A 12,532-nucleotide genomic window follows, 5' to 3' on the forward strand; every position below is an offset into this window, starting at 1 on the left:
ACTCAGCTCCGATTGGGTCGTGTCGTTTCGAGTGGAGGGTGGAATAGAATGATATTTATGCATTTTTAGAATATCGATTTAAAATTTGAATACTTTGGAAAATCCTTGTCTTCTTAATATAAAAAAAATGGAATTCCACTGAACTTTCTATAAAATTTGAAATTTACTGATTTTTCCCTCTGTCATCGAATATAAAACCTGGCACTTTCTCTAAGAATTCCTATTGAATTTCTATTAGAGCTCTATGAGAATTCTATTTAAGTTTTATTGCAATTCTATTGAAAAATTCTATTTTTTTTTGCGTCAATGCCATTGAAAATTATGCAACTTTCCTCTGCATTTTTAATAGATATTTGTTTGTAGAAAAAAATCCATTGATTTTTCTAGATAATTTATTCTGTTAGGATTTCTTCCACAGAAACTACTGGGCATGAATTTTCCAAGTTTTGTTCCTGCATTTGATTAAAAGAAAAGAAGAAAAACCGAGCGGGAAAAACTTAGAAATCTTATGCCTAAGAAAATCTATAGGAACATAAAAACCTATTTACTTTCTTGCACCAAATTTTACCTTAACAAAAAGACTATGAAGTTGCATAATCGTACATGTGACGCGCGTGGAGTTTATCCCAAGCTGGGGCGGAGTGGCGTATTTCTAGCTGGGATACGGGTTCCGAGGCGAGCTCGAGCGGCGTGATTTCTACCCGGGGATTGGCTGAAATCCGAGTGAGAAAAATAATCAGTGAAATTTCCCCTAAGAGCCTCGGAAATTTCTAACAAGTAATATGTTCACTGAAATTGCAAGGATTTTGTCATTAAAAATTCATACTTTCATGGAAAAATCCGTGAGAACTGAAAATTTCAGTTCAATTATTCCAGGAAAATTAATGAAAAATCTGGAAAATTCAGATAATTTTGAATTCCAGATTCCTCTGAATTTTCATGGAATTGCATCAAAAATTTTTAGAATTCCAAGAATTCTACAGGGATTTGCTGAAAATTCGACGGAATTTGACTATGAATATTTATTTCCACTTGCGAATTCATGTAAATTGTGAAATTTTTGTCTTGCTGCTGCTAAAAAATTGGAACTTCACTTGAATTTTCAGAGAAACTTGAAATTCTGTTGACTTATTTCCTTTAAGAATGTTCTACACCCTTTCTGCCAAAATTCACGTTTTTTTAATTTTTCTGGCAAACTTATGATGGAATTGACGTGAAAGAATATAACGTTTTTGCGTTTTATCATCATTTAATGACTGACGAAATTTTAAGGTGGTGCGAACATTTTCCTGGGTTTTCTCTAAACTTTTAAAAAGAANCGAACATTTTCCTGCGTTTTCTCTAAACTTTTAAAAAGAATCACAAAACTGTAGAAAAAACGCATGAAAATTATCGCACCACTACGCAACTTCGTGAGCCATTAAAGAATGACAAACCACAAAATCGTTATATTTTTTCACGTCACTCCCATCGATAACTTGCCAGAAAAATGAAAACAACGTCAATTTTGGCTAAAAGGGTGTCGAACATCCTTAAATAGAATTCAAGATTTTATTGCGGAAAATTTAGCCAAATTTATTCAGCAGTGTACTATCACCTTCAATCCAATAGTTCATAGTCTTAAAGCATTTTCTCGTACACCTAACCATATGACTTTGCTCGTTATACTCTCTAGTTTTTTTGCGATATTATAAAACATAAGTTTACAAACAGATAATGACAAATAATCAAATTAAAAGCTTCTTGTTTGGTACGACGACCATATTGGGTGGTTTAATAATTGCATCCGCGCGTTCCTGACGTCTGGCAACGACCCACTCAAGTGACTACACTAAGAGAAAAACGACAGAGTTCTCAAACAAGTCTTGCTTGTGCCAAGGAAATAGTTTTTTGAAAATTACCAAGAACGGATTTTTTTGTGCCAAACATGCAGACAGTTCGCCGAAATGAAAAATTTTTGTCGAAAAAATAGATTTAGTAGTTAAAAAAAATCGACAGTGAAATTGAATAAAATGTTGTTCCCAATATTCATTGAAGAAATGTCAAAAAAATATATTCAACAATGAGAAGCCCGTAAAACTATGGAAATGGCCCGATTTTCGGCAAAACTGAAATCTTGCTTGAAAAAAAGTTGCTAACTCGAACGAAGTACTTGAGTATTCTTAAAATATGAAACCTCACCAGCAGTTAGCATTATCCAAGGGGGACGATGGGGACATAGAAACATTTGGCCTGGTCGCCCCCTTCAATTTATTTACCTAATTGTGTCGATTGTCTTGTTAATTGCAATTATTATTGTTGTTAAAATGAATAAAAACTCAGGTTCAGCTGAAAATTTGTGCGAGCCCTCAACTTGCATATTACCTACCACTCTATGATCAGATAATCATTCCCATCGTCATAAAAATATTTTTTGTAGCATTTTTTTAAATTATAAATTGGAGACGATCCCCTGCAGATGAGAGAAAAACCATAAAATACTCATCCCAGCACTCAGAATTGAAATTCTAGACTCTGAATTTTCAGAATCCTCGGTATTTTCGGTGAAGTATTGTCCTTGTGCAATGGTGCGGTGCTCTTTTCTTTTCTCGCTGCAGATAGATCCCGGAGATTAGAAGCGACTGGGCAAGATAATGACGCACTTTCTTATCCACGTTTAAAACCTCTCAAGAGACGTTCAGAGGAGAAATAATCACCCAGACTATTTGCTTTATCATGAAAGATGATTTTGAAAGATGGTCACTATTTTCAAGAATTATTTAACCTGTCGTTCATTCATTGTTGATCATTTTTTGTAGTTGTCCTTTATTTTTCCTATTAACCCATCAAGTACACATGCGTCACATGGACCTAAGCGAAATCGCATCAGCTTTGATGAAAATGATTGAATTCAATAAGTTGTAGGAAAATTGATTTTTTATTAAATATTTATTCATTTCTTCAATCAAATGTTTTCTGTTTAATATTTATATTTGAGAAAAAACAGCGAAAAGCTGTAAAACTGTTCAATGCTATGGGCGAAAAACTAATAAAATACTTCGAGGAATTTTCAATGCATTTGTAATAGAAATGCGATAGGATTCTCTAGCAGACCCATTAGGATTTTTTTCAGAATTTTTTTTATCCATTCATCCATCATTCAAAACTTCTGAAGACACCTAACCACCACAAAATCATCAAATGTTGATTTGAACTCATTAATAATGATTCTGAAAAATCGTGTAAATTGTTAAGAATTATTTAACCCGTCATTTAATCCAATTACAGACTTTTCGTATCTAATAACACGTTGTGTGTCTGAAGAAATACTCAGAGTGGAGCTAGAAATTAAAATCATCAACTGTACAGGTTTTGAAGCCGGGCTCATCAGTCTGATGGATCATCAACAAAATTGTAAAAAAAGAAGTGAAGTGAAGGGAGAAGATGAGGAAGGAAAAAAACAGAAGAAGATGAGGTAGAACGAGATGGACCAGCTAAAATAATAACTCGAAATATAGTGGCAGAGGTCATCGTTGGATGAAAATGCAGAATGAAGAACGGAGAGGACAATGAAATAGCTGATGAATAAGAGAAAGAAGAGGAGAAAAAATGGGAGGAAATTATGGCGATCGAGACAACGGCACGAGATCGTGCTGCACTCCTGGGACAGTCGAGTGGAGATCCGGAGTTGAGTTGATGGCGTTGAGGTCAGATTCATGTTTCAATAGTTAGTTGAATGAGCTGGCGGGATGGAGCTGTATTTTCCCTTGGTGAGTTGAGATTGCGGGTAATAAAATTGATAACGTTGTTCATTGAATAATGATCATGTACGGGAATAGTTGAAGAAATTCTCGAATTCCTTCGGTGGCAAGCAGACCAATATCCCGAGTGGAAATTCCGGTCAGGTCTTGATCAAGTTTGGATCAGGTTAGACCTGACCATCCGGTCTTGATCAGACATGTTACGCCTCTGACCAATCCGGATTTGATCAGGACGAATGGATCCGAACTTGATCAAGTCAACTGTGTGAAAACCGGATGACCTGCCTGTCAGTATCAATAACAATTATAAATGATAATTAATCCAAAACAAAAGATAATTCAATTCTTTCACCGTAGACCACCTATGATTGCTAATCCTATGCCCTTAACCACTACGCTATCGCGCTATTACTATTGAGTAAACTGTACATTGCCTATATGATTTGTATCGGGTTATTCGTTGAATTTACGATTATTCCTGATCTCGCGGATGTGCGTGTGTATTCTCAGAGATAAAATATGTTCAATTGAATTTTTATTTATTTCATTAATGAATAATAATAATGATAATAACAATAACACTAATAAATAAATAGACATTGGGTAATTTTTTTTCTCAAGATCATTTGCGTGTAAGTTTGATACTCCTCTAACACGTATTTACGGCATCATCATCCCTCCCTCCTGTACATTTGAGAAGTGCTGGCTGTTAATTAAATTGATTAATTAAATTAAATTCATTAAATTAAATTAAGTCAATTAAATTAATTTTAATTATAGTATAATGATCTTTTTTGAAGATTGAAAATAATTATTGATAATGGTTGATAAAACTTGATTTGAATAGTGTAATAATAGTTAATTAAATTATCCGAAAAACTTATTAAAATTAATGTCAGGTGGACCGAATTAGAACTTGATTTGAATCATCCTGCAGTTTTTCGGATCCGATCTACTGGATCAAAACTTGGTCAGGTTCTCATCAGGCATCATCTGATCATGTCTACCTGATCAGAACTTGATCTGAACTCGCCTGTAGTTTGTCGGATCCGATCTGCTGGATCAGAACTTGCTCAGGTTCTCATCAGGAATCACCGGATCAGTCGAACCTTACAAAAACCTGATCAAGTTCTGACCGTACTTTAGGTGGGCCTGAAGCAATTTCCACTCGGGTAGATACACCGATAGTGATGCCGCGAGAGATTTTACGAGACATCACGAGACAATACTTTGGAGGGATTGTCTCGGTCTCAATAAACGCGGAAATTTTTTTAGCTCGGGTCAGTCTCGAAATACGCAGTATCGACTTCTATCGTAATGACTCCGAGTCAATTTATCTCACCTCGGTTTCCAGTTTTTCGCGTTTTTGATATGTAAAAAATCGCGTCTCTTTGACCGAGATGACACAAATTGACTTGGAGTTGTCACGAGAGGAGTCAATACTGCGTATTTCGAGACTGAGACGAGATTAAAAATTTCGATGTTCATTGAAACTGAGACAATGTCTCCAAAGTATTGTCTCGTAAAGTCTCTCGCAGTATCACTATACATCGACCGAAAGAGATGATTTCAACTTTTACTTCCGAATGCAAGCTTTGTAATCGCGCAAATTTAAGTCTCCAATTTTGTGTACTAGCCCAGGTAGGAAATGCTAGTGTTGGACAAACGGGTGAAGTGTGGCACAAGTCTGGGCTGCCAAGCCTAGACTTCCAAGTTTGGTTCGAGGTTCGGCCATCCCTGGAGGACCAGGGCTTGAGTTTCCTGGGAAGGGCGGGTAACCGAGCCTTGATTGGCAGATCCGACCCCGCCGAATATTGGCAAACACTGATAGCAATTTTTCGAAATTTCATGGAAGATGTTACAGTAAATTTCATGAGAGTGACATTGAATCAAATTTAGGGAAAAAATGGTTACGAAATTTCAAATTTTAAGTAGAATTCACGGGAATTGATGCATTTTCAGTGGGAGTTAGATGGAAATTTCACAAACTGATTGAATTTTCAGTGAAACATGAATATTTAGAACCAAAATAACATGAATTTTCAATTCATTTTCTCCATATTTCCTACATTTTACTAAATGTAGAACCCATCATTGGTTCGCTTAGGTGATTTATCTATTTTTCATCTCTCGACGAACCACACATTCCCCTCAACCACCTACTATCCTACTATCTATTGGCCTGCTTACCCTACGTATTTTTTGTGTGAATTCTCGCCATTTCAATTTTTTTTAATTTTATCGAATTACGTCGTCAACCAGCAATCCTCATTGGCCATTCAATACTTTAATAATTCTAAAAGTACTGAGTTTGTGCTGAGAAGGGCTAGCGCACTGCGTTGGTGGCCAGACTTAACAGGTTTGGGAAGCTAAACAGTGCCACGCGTGGTCACTAAGTGGAGCGGCGACCACCAGGAAACACTTATGGAAGAATGATGGTAGTGACTCTCCAAGAGGAAAAGCATTGAGAATAAAAATGCTACAAAAAATGAAAATGGGAAGAAAAAGTATCCGGAAAATGAATTAATTAATTCCGAGTTTGTAAGAGATTGTTCATATAATTAACCAATGTTAATTTAAAATTGATTATTAGAGGTACCATTTAAGCCTATCATTTCAATAGTAAAACTTTTTGGCGATTTGATTCTCTAGATCTTTAAAATACGACCGTTAGGACAAATTTAAAAAATCTGAAGAAATTAAACTAGTCTACTTCTTGAAGAAGATGACAAAAATATTTGCAAAGTTGCATTTATTGGAAATTAAAACCTCATCTTTCATGAGCGATCATTAAACGAGAAATTTTCCGCAGTAGTCATGATTGTTTTAATTTGTCAAAGATTTATTAACATTCAAAATTTCATGAAAAGAAATGGTGTTTCCCAGAGTTTTAATAATGTTCTCAATTTATTCGTAGAAAATAAATCTGTGCGATAGTACGTTGAATTGCACTTGGAGAAATAATTTATTTCAATTGAATAAACTTCATTTGAATCAAGTAAATGCTCTATTAGAATTAAATGAACAATTTCTTTGATTTGAATAAAGTTTATTCAATTCAAATAAGCCATTTTTTTTTATACAATACGGCACAAATTTCACTATTGATTGCACGAGGGAGATATAAAAAAATGATTATATGACTTGTTTTCAATGTACTTCATGAAGTACATTTGTACAAGTACATTTGGTGAATTGTATGAAAAAATTTGATGTATTCGGGTTATCTTGAAAACAAAGGAAAAATCTATCAAAATCGTTGGCTTCAAACATTTTGCTTTCTCCCTCTCTGTGTTAAATGGACTCCAGGGTTCAAGTTCCCAAGCGTCAGGTGTTTTGAGGGTCAAATGTCTTCCGGGTCGAACACCGTAAGGCCAGACGTTTCAAGGGTCAGTAATCTCTATACTCGAATATTAAATATAAGGATCACGTCCTAAATTCAAATGCCTTAGGGATCAATTGTTTCAAGCGATTAAAATCAAAAGGATCTGATGTTTTGAAGGGAAAATGTCCTAAGGATCTCGCGTAGTAAGAGCCGGAGACATCATAATGGTCAGTTCATCATAACGGTCAGATATTTTGAATGTGAAATGGCTTGGGAATTTGATGCAATTTGGATCCGAACGGCATCACACTTTCCATCAGACTTTCCATTGACTACCAATTCTCAGGACAGTGACACTGAATGCGATTTAGAGGGAAAAAATTATGAAATTTCAGGTTTCATAATAGTGATTTCGGTTATTTCACTGATACCAGCGATTTCATTGATTTCAGACGTGACTGCACGGAGAGAAATTTTTTAGAAAAATTCTAGTGCTAGCACGGGAAAAGAGGCGCAAAGTGACGGCCAGGAAATAATTCCAGTGCCGGCACTAGAAATTTTATTGGGGAAAACGTGAATTTTTCCCCGTATTTGTGTGGAAATTTCACAGAAATCCCCTGAAATTTTACCAGAAATACCACGAAATTTTGCCTTAACAGCACTAGAATTTTTCATAGCCGGTGGATTGTGATTTTTTCCAGTACTCGTACTAGAATTTTTCTAGAAAATTTCTCTCCGTGTGTAAAATGATTTCAGTGACCTGTGACACCGTGATTTCAGAAGTTTCTAGTTCCTCGGATTTTCGCCTTAGCCAACCCCTTGCAACGGAAAAACTGTAAAATTTGTTTGTGGAATATTTGAAATGAAGGTCCTTCCCAGCCCTTCCACTTTTATTACTAATTGATTATCCCCTGCTGACCTTCATGGATTATTAAAAACAATATTTTTATTGACTGGCCCACGTACATAACAGTCAACATTCCGTGAAGAGGTGGATGAGAGAAGTTTAAATGAAACGAGAGAGATCGCAGGTAACGTGGTGTGCTAGGGATAAAGTCAAAGCGAAAAGAAAAGAAGAATGAGATGAAGAAGCCTTGCCGCTAATGCGTTTCCTCAATGAATGCTTTCTTTGTCTCGGACAAACACACCGAGGTCCTTAAGTCTGATCTGCGGGGAAGTCAAACCCGCAAGACAATTTTTAGAAGTTGAAAAACGTCGAAAATATTTTTCATTGTGGTTTCAACTTCAGCGTTTCACGTGGAATTACTGCATCCGGTTTTCCGCATTTACTTCCGAATGAAAGCTTTGCATTTTTCGAATTTCTACATTTTTTATAAACTTGCTAGATATGATGATATGAGAATTTTATGAAAAATGAAGAGATGATGTTTTTATAAAGTTTACGTCTGTCTGTGTTTATGCTTGTATGTCTGTTTATATTACGTATGGATATATGTGATAAGTTGTGTTTGGGTCATGAATTTTCGAAAAATTTTCTGAAACACGTTTTCGGGAATGTCTATCGAGTAATCATTCCACTGAAATATCAAGAGATTTCATCACTGAAAATCTTTTTTTTTATGGTTACTTTACATCGCTTCGACACGGTTAGGGTACACTGCAATGATGATCAAGACTTTAAATGGTTAGATCGTACCATTCTACCCGGCCGGGATTTGAACTCGGAGCCTTTCGCATGTGAGGCAACGAACTTACCCACTGCGCCAAGCCACCGGGTTATCATTGAAAATCTGCTGATGGAAACATTAATGGAAAATGGAAATTTCAATACAATTAGTCCCTAAAAATTAGTTAGATGGTTACAGAAAAGAATTTATTGATGTGTAATAATTCTATGTTCGAATCAAATGAATTGTTTATTTATTTCTAATTCAAGGTCTAGTTCTAATGAATGCACTATTTATTCCATGTAATTGAAGCGTTGTTATTCAAATAAATATATAAATTTCTAACAAAAATATTGTAGAATCTAATAGAAAAATTTCAAATAAAGTGTTTAATTTGTTTAATTTTTTTAAAGAGTTTAAGCCTTGAGCGTTTTCAGTTTATGAACATATCAAGAGGCAATCGCGGATTTCAACCGTGTATTTTAGAGATCCTTCCAATGTTCATAGGACATTTTTTTGGTTATGGCCTGTTAATTTTGTTTCTTAGACGTACAGATTTGTTGGCTCTTCCTATTAACGTGAATTATTTATTCCTTATTGTTTTTCTGAGTAACTTCATGGATTTGTACGATTTAATTTTTCACTTTTTGTAGTATTGTATTGAATTAATGAAGTTTATGTACATGTTTGGTTTCCAGAGCCTGAGGAAGCTTGAATTACAAGCGAAACGTCGCGTATTGACAATAACATAGTGCAGTTTATTGTTTTCTCCAATACCCCATGACCTTGGATTCTTAACAATAATTATGGAGATGAATGGTTTCATTAGTTCATAGGACCATTTTTCATTCACCATTTCTACGGACATGGTAGGCATTCCTACGTAACATAGTATCCATTACCGTGGGACCTAGTAAGGATTACTACGTAGGGTCTGTTGAAAACCCTTTTACTGTTGCCATAGCATTTTTTTCTATGGCGATGGTAATTTTACAACTTAATCTCTCCGTGAATACATGATACCCTTAGCTGATGATACCTGTTACATTAGACAACTTCTGGTAGGGACGTTTGAACCGCGGCGTCAATGGATTATAAATAAGGCAGACGGAATAAAACCAGTAGTGGAGGGATTTCCGCAATTGAAAGAATACACCTTCGTAAGTTTATTGTCATATTGTTAGGCATGGTTTGATGGCTGTAGTAGCATTTCTGTAATTCATAACATTGTTTGAAACCGTAAATTCTCCTCTTTTCCAGACCATAATGGGAAGGAGAAAAATTTCATGTATATGGAAGCGTTTGAAAAAAGAAAATAATTTGTTGTTTGAAACCTTTGTAAAACCTTGACACCAATGCTGGATTTTATTTTCACTGTATTATTTCCCTACCCATTGTTCTCTATTCCGTCATGAAACATAGAAACCTTTTCACCACAGAAACCATTTACTCTTTCGTTACAGATTTTGTTCGAATTTTCAAGGATCATGGGACAGCCTTTGCATATTCTTGAAGCCAAAGTTTGTGGAACGATCAATGCCGTGGCAAACTACCGTCGACAAGCCTCATAACGAAACAAGCAAATGTTCCGCTCTAGTAAAATTTCTTCGATAGCTTATTGACCAAGCAGCTAAAAAATCAGCCACGTATAGTAGAAATTCTAACCGGCAGAGGGACATTCAGTGGGCGCGCGCGGCCGGACATTTAGTCTCGTATATTGGGCGCGCTACAGGGTTGGGCATATCTCGCAGATGGAAGTTTATGACGTGACATTGTCAAATACCGGTAATTTACCTCTGGGGCGTCAAAAATGTCAAAAAGTGTCAGAAAGCTCTTTACAAGGAAGCTAAGCTAAAAAGTCACAAGGGTCAAAAGTGAGAGGGACATCGGCCGGAAATCGTCAAGATCAAACGATCACGAGGGTTATCCTCGCGAAGGTTAAACATCGCAAGGGTTATGCCTTCTTAGGGTCAAACGTCGCAAGGGTCAAACAACGGAAGCAATCCTTTAATCTGGAGGGTGAAACTAATAAGAGGGTCAACGGGGGACGCCAGGCGGTACAATTACAAGGTTCCAACGGTCATAAAGTTTAAACAAAAAAAGCAAGTAGGTTCACAAGGGTCAAACAGGTCACTAGGTCACGGCCTAGTTATCCTGATTGACCCTTATGATTTACCTACTTTGTGATTGTTTCTTGATCGTTTGTGATTTTCCTGCTTGCCTGCGTCTTAATTTTAACTCTTGCGATTTTTCAACTTATCTCTCCTGTAGGCAGAACAATGACAAGGGTGGAATGATCATGAATTAAGAAAAAATAATCTGAAACTATTCCGTTTGGTCTTTGTTGCAACAGCTTATGATCATTTGACGCTCGCAAGTTATGATTGTGACGTTTGACCCTCGCAAGTTATGATTGTCACGTTTGACCCTTGCGAGGTATGACCTTTGCGACGATTGAACCTCGCGAGGCATAACCTCAGTGGGTATGATTTTTTCGAATTTTGACCCTTGTAACTCTGACAGGCGGTATTCTCGGTAAAAATCTCCCGGTTCTCCAAGGTGCTAATAGATGGCGCCACATAGGTTTTTGACAGGTCAAAAAACCGACACCTCGCCCGGGTAATTTACCTACTTTATGACCGGTCAAAAACCATGTAATTTACCTAAGGTAATTTACTTGCCCAACCCTGGCGCGCTAGCGGAGACGTTCCGCCATTAGCCACACGTATGCTATACGAGAGTCGCCTATGGAAAGTCTGGGCGACGGCGCTCGGACATTTGATTTCTACTAGGAACCCCATTGTTCATCGTTTGACCGGTGCATGGAGAGAAATGTTCAGTAAACTTACGGAAGTCACAGTTCGCTCACCGATTACGGAATCGACTCAGAAAATTTAAGTGACGGTAGCGTAATTTTTCACAGGAGATTCAGATAAAAATTACGGAACGCTGTGGAAAAATTCCATAACAGTTCCGTAAAATTTCCTACAGCCACATTTCGCTCCGGAATGACGGAAAAGATACGTAATTTTTATTGAATATTTCTCTCCGTATGGGCATCTCCTCTTCGATATGTACATTTTTTCTTAATTTTTGTAAATTCATTTGAATTACTCTCCTGTTTCCTTCTTTACGGAAAGGGAATCAATTGATGTTCTCAAGCTGCGCAAGGTGCTAGGCCACGAGCTTTGTTATATACGTTGAAAGGAGAAATCTGCGAAGCGTTTGTAGTAGTTGATGGGGATATAATAATTGAAATCCCTAGTCCGACAGTGAACAGGACGATCTTGTGTCTCTTGGCGACATATGACGTTTGGGATTTCATGTACCCAAAAGCATACGTGAACACAATGCAAAATATCCAACATGAGATTTTGGCTGATTTTCAGACTAACATCGCCGAATCGAATTTATGATTATCATCTCCACTGGCTCCAATCATAGAAGATGCACTATTCGAGACCCATGATTAATGTAATCGAGGAATAGATGATTTGTTATAGTAACTAAGGATAGACAAAGTGTTATTCAACAAAATGGCCTTATATTATTAATAAATAGAGTTTTTGACGAATTTTTTAATTAATTTTTTTTCTCGTTCCATATCTCTTGTTTTCTCTCGCCTCTTGTGAACTTCCCTCTTGTCTTGTGTTTTCCTTCTTATCAAGAGAAAAATCTGTCTCTTGTCTTGCCTCTTGCAGCAGTACTTTGTCTTATCTTGTTTCTCTTGCGCCCTCTTGCGCTCGTGCGGCATCACTATTTTTGTTATTTCACCACTTTTTGTAAACAGAACGCATGCACTGATAGACTGATTCATTTATTCCAAACGAGATTCGTTA

This window comes from Diachasma alloeum, unplaced genomic scaffold (assembly GCF_001412515.2).
Source record: "Diachasma alloeum isolate Michigan unplaced genomic scaffold, Dall2.0 Dall_scaffold_00313, whole genome shotgun sequence".
Classification (NCBI taxonomy): domain Eukaryota; kingdom Metazoa; phylum Arthropoda; class Insecta; order Hymenoptera; family Braconidae; genus Diachasma; species Diachasma alloeum.